General features: G+C 38.1%; 1 pseudogene; it reads left to right on the top strand.

The window, feature by feature from the left end:
- The first annotated feature begins 7,969 nt into the window (after positions 1 to 7,969).
- Positions 7,970 to 9,966, top strand: LOC101425377 (protein EFR3 homolog A pseudogene; annotated as a pseudogene).
- Positions 9,967 to 12,023: the final 2,057 nt, after the last annotated feature.

The following is a 12,023-nucleotide window of genomic DNA, read 5'->3' as shown; positions in this document are numbered from 1 at the left end:
ATGTACAAAATCTTTACAGTAATGAAAATTGTAAGTTCACATTGGTGAAATTAGGCTAAAGGAAAAAGATTGTAGATATGCTCTCTTAAATAAAGAGTAAATTTCTTTCATTGGTAATTGTAATTTAGTAAGTTTATTTAAACATGAGGTGGCTAGTCAATGTGGTTATAGTCAAGTATAAAGAGTTTGTAAAACATCTTCCAAACTGAAAATGTTTAAATAGTTCTAGTTGTAGAAGTCATTGTTAACTAAAAAACTTAGATTAGTATTGGTAGCAGAAATAACTTCGTGATAATAAAACCTGTCTGAAGGCCACTGCAAAGTACACATTTAAGTAAATGGTAATAAAAAGTTGTCTTGATTCTATTGGAAATATTCTGTTTTCATTTTAACAATGAAAAATAATATTTTTCCTCTATTACTAAAGTAAAGTACCTACTGTTATCTTCATAGTAAAATTGTGTAAGTAAACAGTCATTTGATATATGTGTTGCATTAAGTTGTTTAAAATATATATATAAAAACAAGGAATAAACTTTAACATTGTCAAACTCTTGTGCATTCAAACCAGGCCTTGAATACATTACAGATGGCCTCTCCATGTGAGTTATTGGCTAGGCTGGTCACTGACCCCTCAATTAAAATATGTGCTATATCAGTCATATTATTTATTTTATTTCCTGAAGTCGATGGAAACTATATTGCAGTTTCAAGCTCCTGCAGCAGCCAATAATGACTCGGTACAGCCAAGTGTACAATGGATATCGCCTCCAGACTGGCACTGTTCCATGGTGCCAGAGAGCACTATGCACCAGGCTAGTAGAATACTGGAAAATCTCTCTAAGATGAAGGATGCTGCAACTTGCTCACTGTGTTGAAGAACATGCTAAGTGGAGCCATGATACCAGGATACTGTAAGTGAAACTTAAACACAATTGGCATTATGGCCTGCTCTCATGGAGAGATAACATGTAAGGTATTACAAACCTGAAACTCAAAACTAATAATTGCAACTCTGAATCCTTATGCATTAAGTAATACATTAGTTAATATTAAGTGCTGTACTTTTTATCCTGTACTAAATATATGCCTAATAATTGTAATGTTATCTTTTCTATTTTGGATCAAGTGCAGAAGTATATTAGACATGTTAAATTCCTGGTAAAATCATTTTCTAAACAGTTAATAACATGTCTATAGAATAAGGTGGCAGTCTCAGCCAGTCTCAGTCAACTTCTATATTCTACTGTACTCTGCTGTGTAGCAAAGGTGAGGCTTGCTTGCTGATGTTGAGTCACCTATTGAACAAGTCAAAATTGCTAGAAATTGTACAATTAAAACCAAGGTGTAAAAAAAACCTTTATTCTGTAGTTCTAATCACTCCACAGGTGAAAACCAAGAGAATTTCCAACTTAGTGTTCTAATCCTGAGTGAAGCCAGTTGCCCAAGGAGTGCCAGTTGACCAGGAGCATCTGACAGAGCGAATGAGTGCCAATCATTGAACAGCTTGGAATGTGTCTTCAGACAAAGCTAAGTGTTCATTGCAATTTTTCTCTAAAGATAAATAACTTAAAAAAAAAGAATATATATATGCTGTTCCCACCAGCTTTTAAGAAAGAGTGCCACCTTTATAGGCACCTAACCTTGTCTACCTCTGTAATCCAATGTCCTCTTAAAAATGGGTATTCCAAATTTTTAATTAAGTTTGTTTCTTTCAGAGTGAACATCTTATTAACCATATGAAAACTTCATCCAACTTCATACAGAATGCCAGATCCATCTTCCTCCAGTTAAAATAAATTAATAAGAGTTTTACACTTTATTAGGCAATGACTATAGCCCATGGCCAGCAGGAAGCAGTTACAGAAAAGAGATCATCTCCCTTCAGCACCCCTTTTAAATTAAAGGTGTAAACTCTTTAAGAGTAAAATAAAAGTAATAGATGGATCTGGAACCTGACTGGAAATGCACGTGAGTGCCAGTGGCAGCAGAATAACTGCAGGAGGCCCCTGCCCAAGATTCTGCTGTCCAGAATGAAAAGTTCTAAACTTCTAAAAACAGTCCTGGATGCTGTACTAAAGACTGATAAATAATCAATCAAAACAACAAACAGCCATCCACCTCATAGCTCTAACAATAATTATGTCAAAGCTTAGCAAGTTAAACTTTGGCAAAAGGGGGGAATATGTGGGCTATGGGTGGAAGTCTCTTTGTCTCTTCAGAGATAACCTAAGCTGTTTGACTTGTGGGTGTGGAACGGTAAGAGTATAGAGAGGCCAGGACTCAGGAATGATTTTGAGAAGGAAAAATGATTTATTGATGGCCGGCCGGACTTGGGAACTTTCTGTTTGAATCCTGAGCCCCGAACAAGATTTTTTAGTCCCTTTTATACAGAGAGGAAAGGGCAAATGGTCCTTTTGTTTCATTTCTCAATAGGCTTGAATTAGCATGTATTTCCACATCTTAGTAAGCTTTTAGCATGGACCTCAGGCATTCAGTAAGCTTTTAGCATATTTGCTTTGCATTTCCCCTGAATACTTAAAGTTTATAGACCTTGCATTGTTAAACTGTCTCCTGCTCACCAAGGGCAGGACTGCAACCTTTCATCATCCCACACCCACAAGTCACAGATAGTTTAGGTTATCTCTGAAGAGACAAAGAGCCTGCCACCCATAGCCCACATCAATACAAAGTTCAAGTGCCTCCTCAAGCAAATATTTTTTTGTGCTGACCAGTGTTCCATCTAGTCAAGGCCCACTGTTCCTAAGTCTGCACTTTTTGTCTACATTATGGAAACATTTCAATGTCAAACAATGTTCCTTACTATTTTCCCACAACAAATCCCCCTTTTTGTTTTGGCAAAGCAGTGATGACACCTTTGGTGATTTCTTGCTGCTTCATACCCCAGAGGGTTTATTGTGTGCATCTGAGAAGGTTGCTGTTACTATGGCAGCAAATTAGGAGCAATAACTGGTAATTTCTCTTTTTCCAACTGTTGTTTGGCTTCTTGACTCATATGTTTAATTTGCCCCCATGTGGGGGGTGAATCTGCTCTGGTCTTCAGAGTGGGATCCAGCTGTGTAGTTTCCAGTGTCAAGCTCTCCATCTGCATGACTGGAGGTTCTGGGTTCCACAAGAACTTTCATCATCTTTTGGAGTTCATGATATGGTTTTATTTGATGAGCTGGTACCCACACAGGACATTCTCTGTCTCCTGGGGAAACACAAGCATACCCTTATCCCCAAGTTAACAGCTTCCCTGATGACCATTCATTAGCCAGTGGATCATTCTACCAAATTAAAGGTTTATCAAACAGAGTTTGGATTTGAGATTTCAAATTATTTTTCAAATGCCTTTCAGGTGCTGTCCTTTCTAGGGTGGTTCCACAGTTAAGAAAATTAAGAGTGAATAGTGCTTTATGTAACTGCACCTGCAGTATTTCTTTATTTCCCCCTTTTTGTTTCTGTAACAAGAGTTAAAGAGTTTGATTTGCTCATTCCACAATAGCTTGCCCTTGGGGACTATATGAAAGTCCTGTAATATGTGAAATACTCCAAGTATCTAGAAATTTTTTAAGGGAAACATTGGTATAAGCAGGAGCATTGTCTGTTTTTAGAGAGTGGGGAAGTCCTATTACACCAAAGCAAGCTAACAAATGCTGTCTTAAGTGTTGAGCAGTTTCTCCCACCTGAGCTATAGCCCAAATGAATCCTGAACAAGTATCTAGGGACATGAGCATACTATAATTTTCCAAAGGAGTAGATATGAGTTACATCCACTTGCCACAGTGAGTTATCAGTTAAACTATGGGGATTTACTCCAGGTTCTGGTTGTTTTGGGTTATTAAGAATTTGACAGGATGCATGTATTAGTCAGCTAAAGGGGTGCTGGTTCAAAGTACCTGAATTCTTCTGGGCATTATAAAGGGTATTTATTTGGGGTAGGAACTTATAGATACCAGGCCATAAAGCATAAGTTACTTCCCTCACCAAAGTCTATTTGGAGCAAGATGGCTGCCAACATCTGTGAAGGTTCAGGCTTCCTGGGTGCCTACATCCCTGGGGCTTGCTTTACTCTTGCTTTAAGGTTCCTTTCTTCCTGGGGCTGGCTTCTCCTTCCTCTGCATGCTGACTTCCCAGGGCTCCAGTCTAAGTCTTCAGCATCAAACTCCCAAATCAAAACTTCAACATTAAAAGCTCTCAAAACTCTTCTTCACCATATCTTTCATCTGTGAGTCCCCACCCCTTTGGGGCCCTAATCATAACTCAATCATGCCCAAGTACAGATCTGACTACAAGCATAATCCAATATTTCTTTTTGAAATTCATCAATTTTATCAAACTGCTACAATGGAAAAGTCTGAACAATGTCTCTAGCTTGTGTCCATGTTAAAGGAAAGTGGGCTTTGAGGACTGCTGCATTTATATGGGTTAGATTATGAACATGAATAGATTCTTGTAAAACAGGAATGATTAATTTATCAGCAGCATTATTGCCTTGTACTAAGGCCCAAGTAAATTTGAATGAGATTGAATGTGGGTGATAAAAAATTGACTTTTTCTATTTCTAATTATCTTTTGGAGTTTGTGAAAAAAACTTATAAAGAAACTGATTTATGTGAGGTTTGATAAGAGCTATTTCAATCCATTGAGCAACCTGGATGACATATGCTGAGTCTGAAAGGATGTTTATGGACTCTGGTATGTATTGCAAAGCAGTAAGTACTGCTATTAATTCAGCTTGCTGAGCTGAAAATCCAGGAGTAGGAATTTTCTTAGTTGTATATCTAGTATACTCATCTGTGCTGTTACCAGACCCATCAGTAAAGATGGTAGGGGCATCAAGTATTGGTGGAAACTTAATTATGTTAGGTAAAATCCTCTGAGTGCTTTTAATGAATTGTAACATATGATTTTTAGGGTAATGATTATCTATCTGTCCAATGTAATCAGCAAAGGCTATTTGCCATTGTAAGTGAATTTTTAGGTAAGCCTCAACTTCCTTGCACAAAAGTTGGAGAATGATATGATAAGTGTTCTGTCTGTGAAGATCACGAGTGCATTCACAGTTTTTAAGTATAATTTGGGCCATAAACTCCACATAAGGAGATAAAGTTTTAACAATACTGTTAGGTAAAAATATCCATTCTACAATATGATCTTGTTGCATAAGGATTCTCATGGGGGAGTGTAAGGAAGGCAAGATAATCAATTGCAGTGGACGTTCTGGATTAATATACTCAACTTGGGCACTCTCAATTTTTTTCTCTATTAGTTTTAATTCCTGTTCTGCTTCTTTCATTAGAACCTGGGGGCTGTTTAATTGAGGATGTTCTCATAATAGGGAAAACATAGTAGACAGTTCATATGTGGAAATGCCCACTTTGGGCCTCAACCAATTTATATCTCCTCATAATTTCTGCAGATCATTCCAAATTTTAATAGAGTCCCTATGAATCTGAGCCTTCTGAGGCTTAATTGTAATTAAGAAATGGCAATAACCTTTTGAAGTTAAGAAGTGACAGTAACCTTTTGAATTTTTTCAGGGGCAAGTTTTAACCCTCCTGCAGTTACATTCTTTTCTAAAGCCCGATATGCTAAAATTAGAGTCTGGGAAGAGGGAAGAGCACACACTATATCATCCATGTAATGTATAATATAATAGGAAGGAAAAGCCAGCTTGACTGGATTTAAGATTTTAGCTACAAAATTTTGACATATAGTGGGGCTATTAAGCATTCCTTGAGAAAGATATTTCTTTTTAATTTTTTACACTTTTTTATTAAAGTTAATAGATCACAAAGAATGTTACATTAAAAAAACATGAAAAAACATAAAAAAACATAAGAGGCTTCCATATAACCCACTCCCCATGCCCTCACCCCATAAATACATCACAAAAATGTTACATTAAAAAATATAAGAGGTTCTGGTATACGCTCACCTCCCACCCCACTCCTCCCACACCAACAACCTCCTCCATCACTGTGGCAAACTCATCACACTTGGTGAACACATTTTAGAGCACTGCTGCACCACATAGATAATAGTTTACCCTGTAGTTCACACTTCCTCCCAGTACATTCACTAGGTTATGGCAGGATATATAAAGTCCAGCATCTGACCCTGCAGTATCATTTAGGACAATTCAAGTCCCAAAAATGCCCCTACATCAGATCTCTTAGGGAGGAAGATATTTCCACTGAAACTGTTTCATAGGTTCTTTGTTATTGAAAGGAGGCACTGATAATGCAAATTTCTTAGTCTTGAGGAGCCAAAGGTATTGTAAAGAAACAATCCTTTATATCAACAAGTAGCCAACTATGAGGGATCCTAGCTGGTGTGAGCAAACCTGGCTGCAGTGCACCCATAGGTCGAATGACTGTGTTTACTGCTTGGAGGTCTGCTAAAAATCTCCATTTGCCTGATTTTTCTTAATAGGAAACACTGGTGAGTTCCAAGGACTAAAAGATTCTTCAATATGCCCCTTATCTAACTGTTCCTTAACTAATTTATGGAGTGCCTCCAATTTTTCTTGGGTTAATGGCCATTGTTCAACCCAAACTGGAGAGGTTGTATTCCATTTAAGATGAATGGGTTTGGATTGTTCAAGGAGGCTAGACTGAGCAGTAGCTATTATGGAAAGGATGAATATCATAATCCTTTATGATTACCATGAACTGTGGGATCTTTTGGTTTAACATTTCCTTGGTGGTGCTTACCCAATCCTAACACTGGAACATGCCCTTTTTTCCTCATTAATTGCATTTATGGTTGTATATAGGAGAGTTGAACATTGTTAGGTGGAAATATGTATATACATGTCTGTTATTGTTTTTACTTAGATATTAAGTATGGTTTAAGGTAATGGGTACAGTTGCCGAGTTGACAAGGGGTGGGCTGTGATAGTTAGGCTATTGTGTCAACTCAGTCAGGTAATTGTGCCCAGTTGTTTGGTCAAGCAAGCACTGGACTAAATGTAATACAAGGGAATTTATGGAATTTAGTCACCATTAACTTTCCTGCAATGGTAAAACATAGATAGCTGATTACAATTACATCAATCAGGTAGATTGCCATCAGCAATGATTGGTGCTTTATCCAATCAGTTGAATGCCATAAAAGGGGACATGATTCCAGCATTGAGTGAGAATTTCCCAGCTTTTCTTTGGACAGCCAGTGTCTCCCAGAACTCATCAAGGACCTTCATTGGACTTTCATTGGAGCCCCTGGTTGCAGCCTGCCTGTGGAATCTGAACTTGTGCATAACCTTGGTCACATAAGAGACTCTTATAAAATTGCATACTATTGACAGATGTCTCTTATTGATTCTGTTTCCCTAGAGAACCATGACTAGTGCATATACCAAAAGAAAAAAAATACAAAACAATAATACTTATGAATATAGATGCAAAAACACTCAACAAAATAGTTTCAACTGAATCCAGTCTCACATCAAATGAATTATATATCATGATCTAGTGGGATTCATCCCAGATATGCAAGAATGTTTCAACATATAAAAATATATAAATTGCCACATAAACAGAAAATAGGAAAAATTACTGGATCATCTCTACTAAAAGGCATTTGACAAAAATCCAGCACTTCTTCTTCATAAAAACAAACAAACAAGAACACTTAGTACAACAGGATTAAAAGAAAATTTCCTCCAAATGATAAAGGGTATATGTGAAAATTCCATAGATAACATCCTACTTAATTGTGGAAGACTGAAAATTTCCCTCTAAGATCAGTAACATGGCAACAATGCCAACTTTTAGCACTGTTATTCAACACTGTACTGGAAGTTCTTGCCAGAGCAATAAGGCAAGAAAAAGAAATAAAAGACACCCAAAGTGGAAAGGAAAAGCTAAAAATTTCCCTATTTGTAGATAACATGATCCTCTATATAGACAATCCTAAAAAAACCACAGCAAATGCACTTGAAGTAATAAATTGTGCAGTTGGCATGTTTTGCATGGCCCCACTAAGCCTCCATGGCAGAAAGCATGGCTCAAGGTCACCTTGTATGCTCAAGTGTGCTGCTGCTGTTTTGCTTTGCATCCTCATTAAAAGTGCTTTTTGGACAATATGTTCCCTGAAGACCCTGAGATGGCCTTGTTAAGGTTGAAATGGAGAAATTGGCATTTTATGCATTATCAGCTCCATAAAAACTGGATCAAATTGGTTCTTACCTTGCAGAAAGGTATAGTAGGGATGTTGTCAAACAACATTTTTGGCTTTTTTTCATTGCTACAGAGCAGTTAGTCCAACTCCTCATAACTTGTCATTCTCAAAGCATAAAGCCATTTACAGAAAGCTTTTGTAATGTAGTAGCAATACTGTTGGCATCAGGGGAACCAGATTTCAAGTACTTGGGACAAATTCTTTCATCAAACTTGCAAATGTTGAAGAGGACACACTCTGGTACCATAGGCATAAATTTTTTTGTTTTCCATTCATTGCTATGTGTCATTGTTATCATTGTGATCCTGAAACAAGAACAGACGTCTAAGTTTTTGGAATCAGGGTATTCAAGGCATAGTTCCCAAAACAGTGGTGAACTTTGGGCTATATTTTTCATCTCAAGCATAGGGTTAAGATTGTCCCACCTCTTCTGTTTAACATGCAAAAAAAAAAAAAAAAAGAGGTAGACAGTAAAATAGATTCTCCTTCTCCTTCCAAAGTTGACAAAGAGGTGAATCCACATATGCCAGCTGAAACTGTTTCAGAGAACTGGTGGGTTGAGAGAGTTTTGAGAATATGAATACTTTTTTTAGAACTTTTTTTTTCATATTTAGATCATCCCAGTGAATTTACAGTTCACTGCTTTAAAATTATAATATATTCCTTTCAGAATCAAGATTCTCACCATGTGATCCAAGAAATTCTAGGACACCTTGTTGCTCATAAAATGATTTTCCACGGGTTCAAGCAGGTTCTATTAGAGGTTGTCATACTTGCCGCTGAAGGTTCCATAAGCCCGACCTTGTTGAAATCTTTTTATGCCTTATTGAAGCATTTGAACTTCTCTGCTGACTTTGAAGCAAATGTTTTGTGGGGTGATCTGTAGGCAGTAGTAACTAAAACACAATTTTCTGAGACAACGATGAGATGATTGTGCAGAATGCTACTACTCAAACTATAGAATGCTTTTAAGTAATCTACTAGATTACCTGAGGTCAGAAATCACGATGTTCATTAATGGGAAAGTGCCTGCTTTTAGAATAATCACTACAGTTTGAATATCAGTCAACTAGGGGATTTTGATAAAAGGCAGAATCAGATAAAGTTGATGAGATTTTTATGTATAGTAACCTCTTGTTATAAAGCAAGGGTGATTGTTACTGCACTGCCTGGGTCTTTTATGGACTTTTGATATCACTCTCTCTCATGAAAGACTATGAACAGAGACAGTCTTGGAAGTTGTGCAGTATATTATGGATCACCATGACAACAGGGCAAAGCCTTGTGGGGTCAGAATAATACCAGATATAGCTGACCTCAGGTTTAAGAGAGAAAAAAAACGTGCAGACAAGACAAATTTCATGAAAAAGAATGGGAAACAACTATACAGGCACGTATATTTGTGCTGTAGAAAGGAAGAAAATGTTCAGAAAAACAGTGAGCTACTTTATACTTTTCTTTCTTTTAAAATGATTGAACCGGCCAATGAATAGTTGGTTATTTACCTCATTTGAATAGCTATTGATTTATATAGCAATCCAATTATCAATGAGGATAATTTCCCAGTGTTCCATCCCTGTGGAATCCTGGTACTTGTGGCAGCATACCTCAATTTTGTAAGTCAGATGAAAGCTCTCCTTGCATATTGCCTGATTTCCAGTTATTGAAATTCAGACTGTGAAAACACCTTATTTTCCAACAGAGCATACTTTCAGAAATGAGTGCATGCTTCCAACATCTATAGAGAATAAATATTCACATTCCCACCAACTGTGAATAAGTGTTCCTACCTCTACACATCTTCCCCAACATTGGTTGTTTTATTTTTAAATAGTGGTCATTACAATAGGTGTGAAATCATATCTCACTGTAGCGTTTTTTTAAAAATTTTTTGTCTTTTTTAATGTTACATTCAAAAAATATGAGGTCCCCATATACCCCCCAGCCCCTCACCCTGCTCTTCCCACCATAACAACAACCTCCTGTATCATCATGAGACATTCATTGCACTTGGTGAATACATCTCTGAGCACTGCTGCACCTCATGGTCAATGGTCCAAATCATAGCTCACACTCTCCCACAGTCCACCCAGTGGGCCATGGGAGGACATACAATGTCCAGTAACTATCCCTGCAGCACCACCCAGGACATCTCTAACCCTTGAAAATGCCCCCACATCACATCTCTTCCTCCCACTCCCTACCCTCAGCAGCCACCATGGCCACTTTCTCCACACCAATGCCACATTTTCTTTGATTACTAAACACAATATTTCATGAAGAGAATATCAGTAAGTCCACTCTAATCCATACTCTATTCCTCCATCCTGTGGACCTTAGAATGGTTGTGTCCAGTCCACATCTATATCAAGAGGGGGCTTAGATTCCATATGGATGCTGAATGCAATTCTCATGCTTTCAGTTGTAGGCACTCTTGGCTCCCTGGTGTGGTGGTTAACTTTCACCTCCATGTTAGCTGAGTGGGGTAAGTCCCATAAACCAGAGTGTAGGTGTTGCTAGTCAGTTGGGGCTCAGAGCCTGGCTATCACATGGTCAGTCCAGAGATTCAGGTCCCTGGGTATTCATTAAACCCAGGCACCAACTACAGGTCCAGTAAAAGTAACAGGAGAAGCTTGTGAACAAAGATCACATCTAAGTCCACCTCCATCGTACAGAAACACAAACTCCAAAGTAGGGCCAACTGACATGGCACTGAACTCCATCTGCCATGACCATAGAACCTGTGGGTCTCTATAACCCTCAGAAGAACCAATACCTGGGGTTGTATTAGCTTTATCTGTCTCTGGGACTTTGCTGAGGTTTGCATGAGGGCAACCCCTCTGATCACCTCCTGGCTCTTTTTGGAAAGTCATAGCCATATAAACTCATTTGTCCTTTCCATTTCCCCCTTTTATTCCGGCCAAAAATCATTTATAACTCCTGGTATTATATGTAGACAGGGATATTCTGCTGGTCCGAGTTGACCCTTTTATTCAAGGTCATTTTCTAGTTACATTATCAGCTGGTACTTGGTAGTAATCCCTCAGTGCCAGGGAGACTCATCCCCAGAAGTCATGCCCCACGCTGGGGGGAAGGCAATTCATCTACATGCTGAGTTTGGCTTTGAGACTGGCCACACTGAGTAATACGGAGGCTCTCAGGAGGTAACTCTTAGGCACCCTGCAGCTCTAGGCCTTATTCTTATTTCAGGTGCACAGGCTCACAAGCATAGTCATTAGTATCAAGGGCTCATTGTTGGACATTCCTTCTTTTTTGGTCTTTGCCGTTGCACTTGAGGGATTATTGCTGTTCCTTTAGGAATTGTGAGAGAGCTCCCTTGGCTAGAAACTCAGCACTACCTCAGTTGTTGTTTTTGATTGTAACCACTATGAAAATATCCAAACATTTTTATGTACCCTGGATATATGCCCTATAGAACTCCCTGCCAACCATGTGTCCCCTGTCAATAACATCCCACACCAGTATTCCTCCCCTGCCATTGTTGAACCTCTCTGTGATCCAAAACTTCTTAAAACGTGAAGCCCAATATATTGCCAGGTTCCCTTAATAGTAAAATGGAATATAGTGATGCATTTAAAGGTTAGATAGAGAATACATATTAATATAGAAAAATTAAGGTAAAAATAAATTGGGGTATCAAAAATTAAAAAATGCAAAAGCTTTGTTTTTGATATTTTGCCTTCCATCACTGCAATAAGTGTTGCCCTGTATGCAAATTGGCAAGGCAACTACTTCTGTCTTTTCCTCAGTGTCTACGTCCTATCTTTTTTTCCTAATTATTAAGCTTATCTTCACAAAAGCTTTAGATCACA

Source organism: Dasypus novemcinctus, chromosome 6 (assembly GCF_030445035.2).
Source record: "Dasypus novemcinctus isolate mDasNov1 chromosome 6, mDasNov1.1.hap2, whole genome shotgun sequence".
Taxonomy (NCBI): Eukaryota; Metazoa; Chordata; class Mammalia; order Cingulata; family Dasypodidae; genus Dasypus; species Dasypus novemcinctus.
The sequence above is the reverse complement of the archived record's forward strand: the minus strand, read 5'-3'. Positions and strand labels throughout refer to the sequence as shown.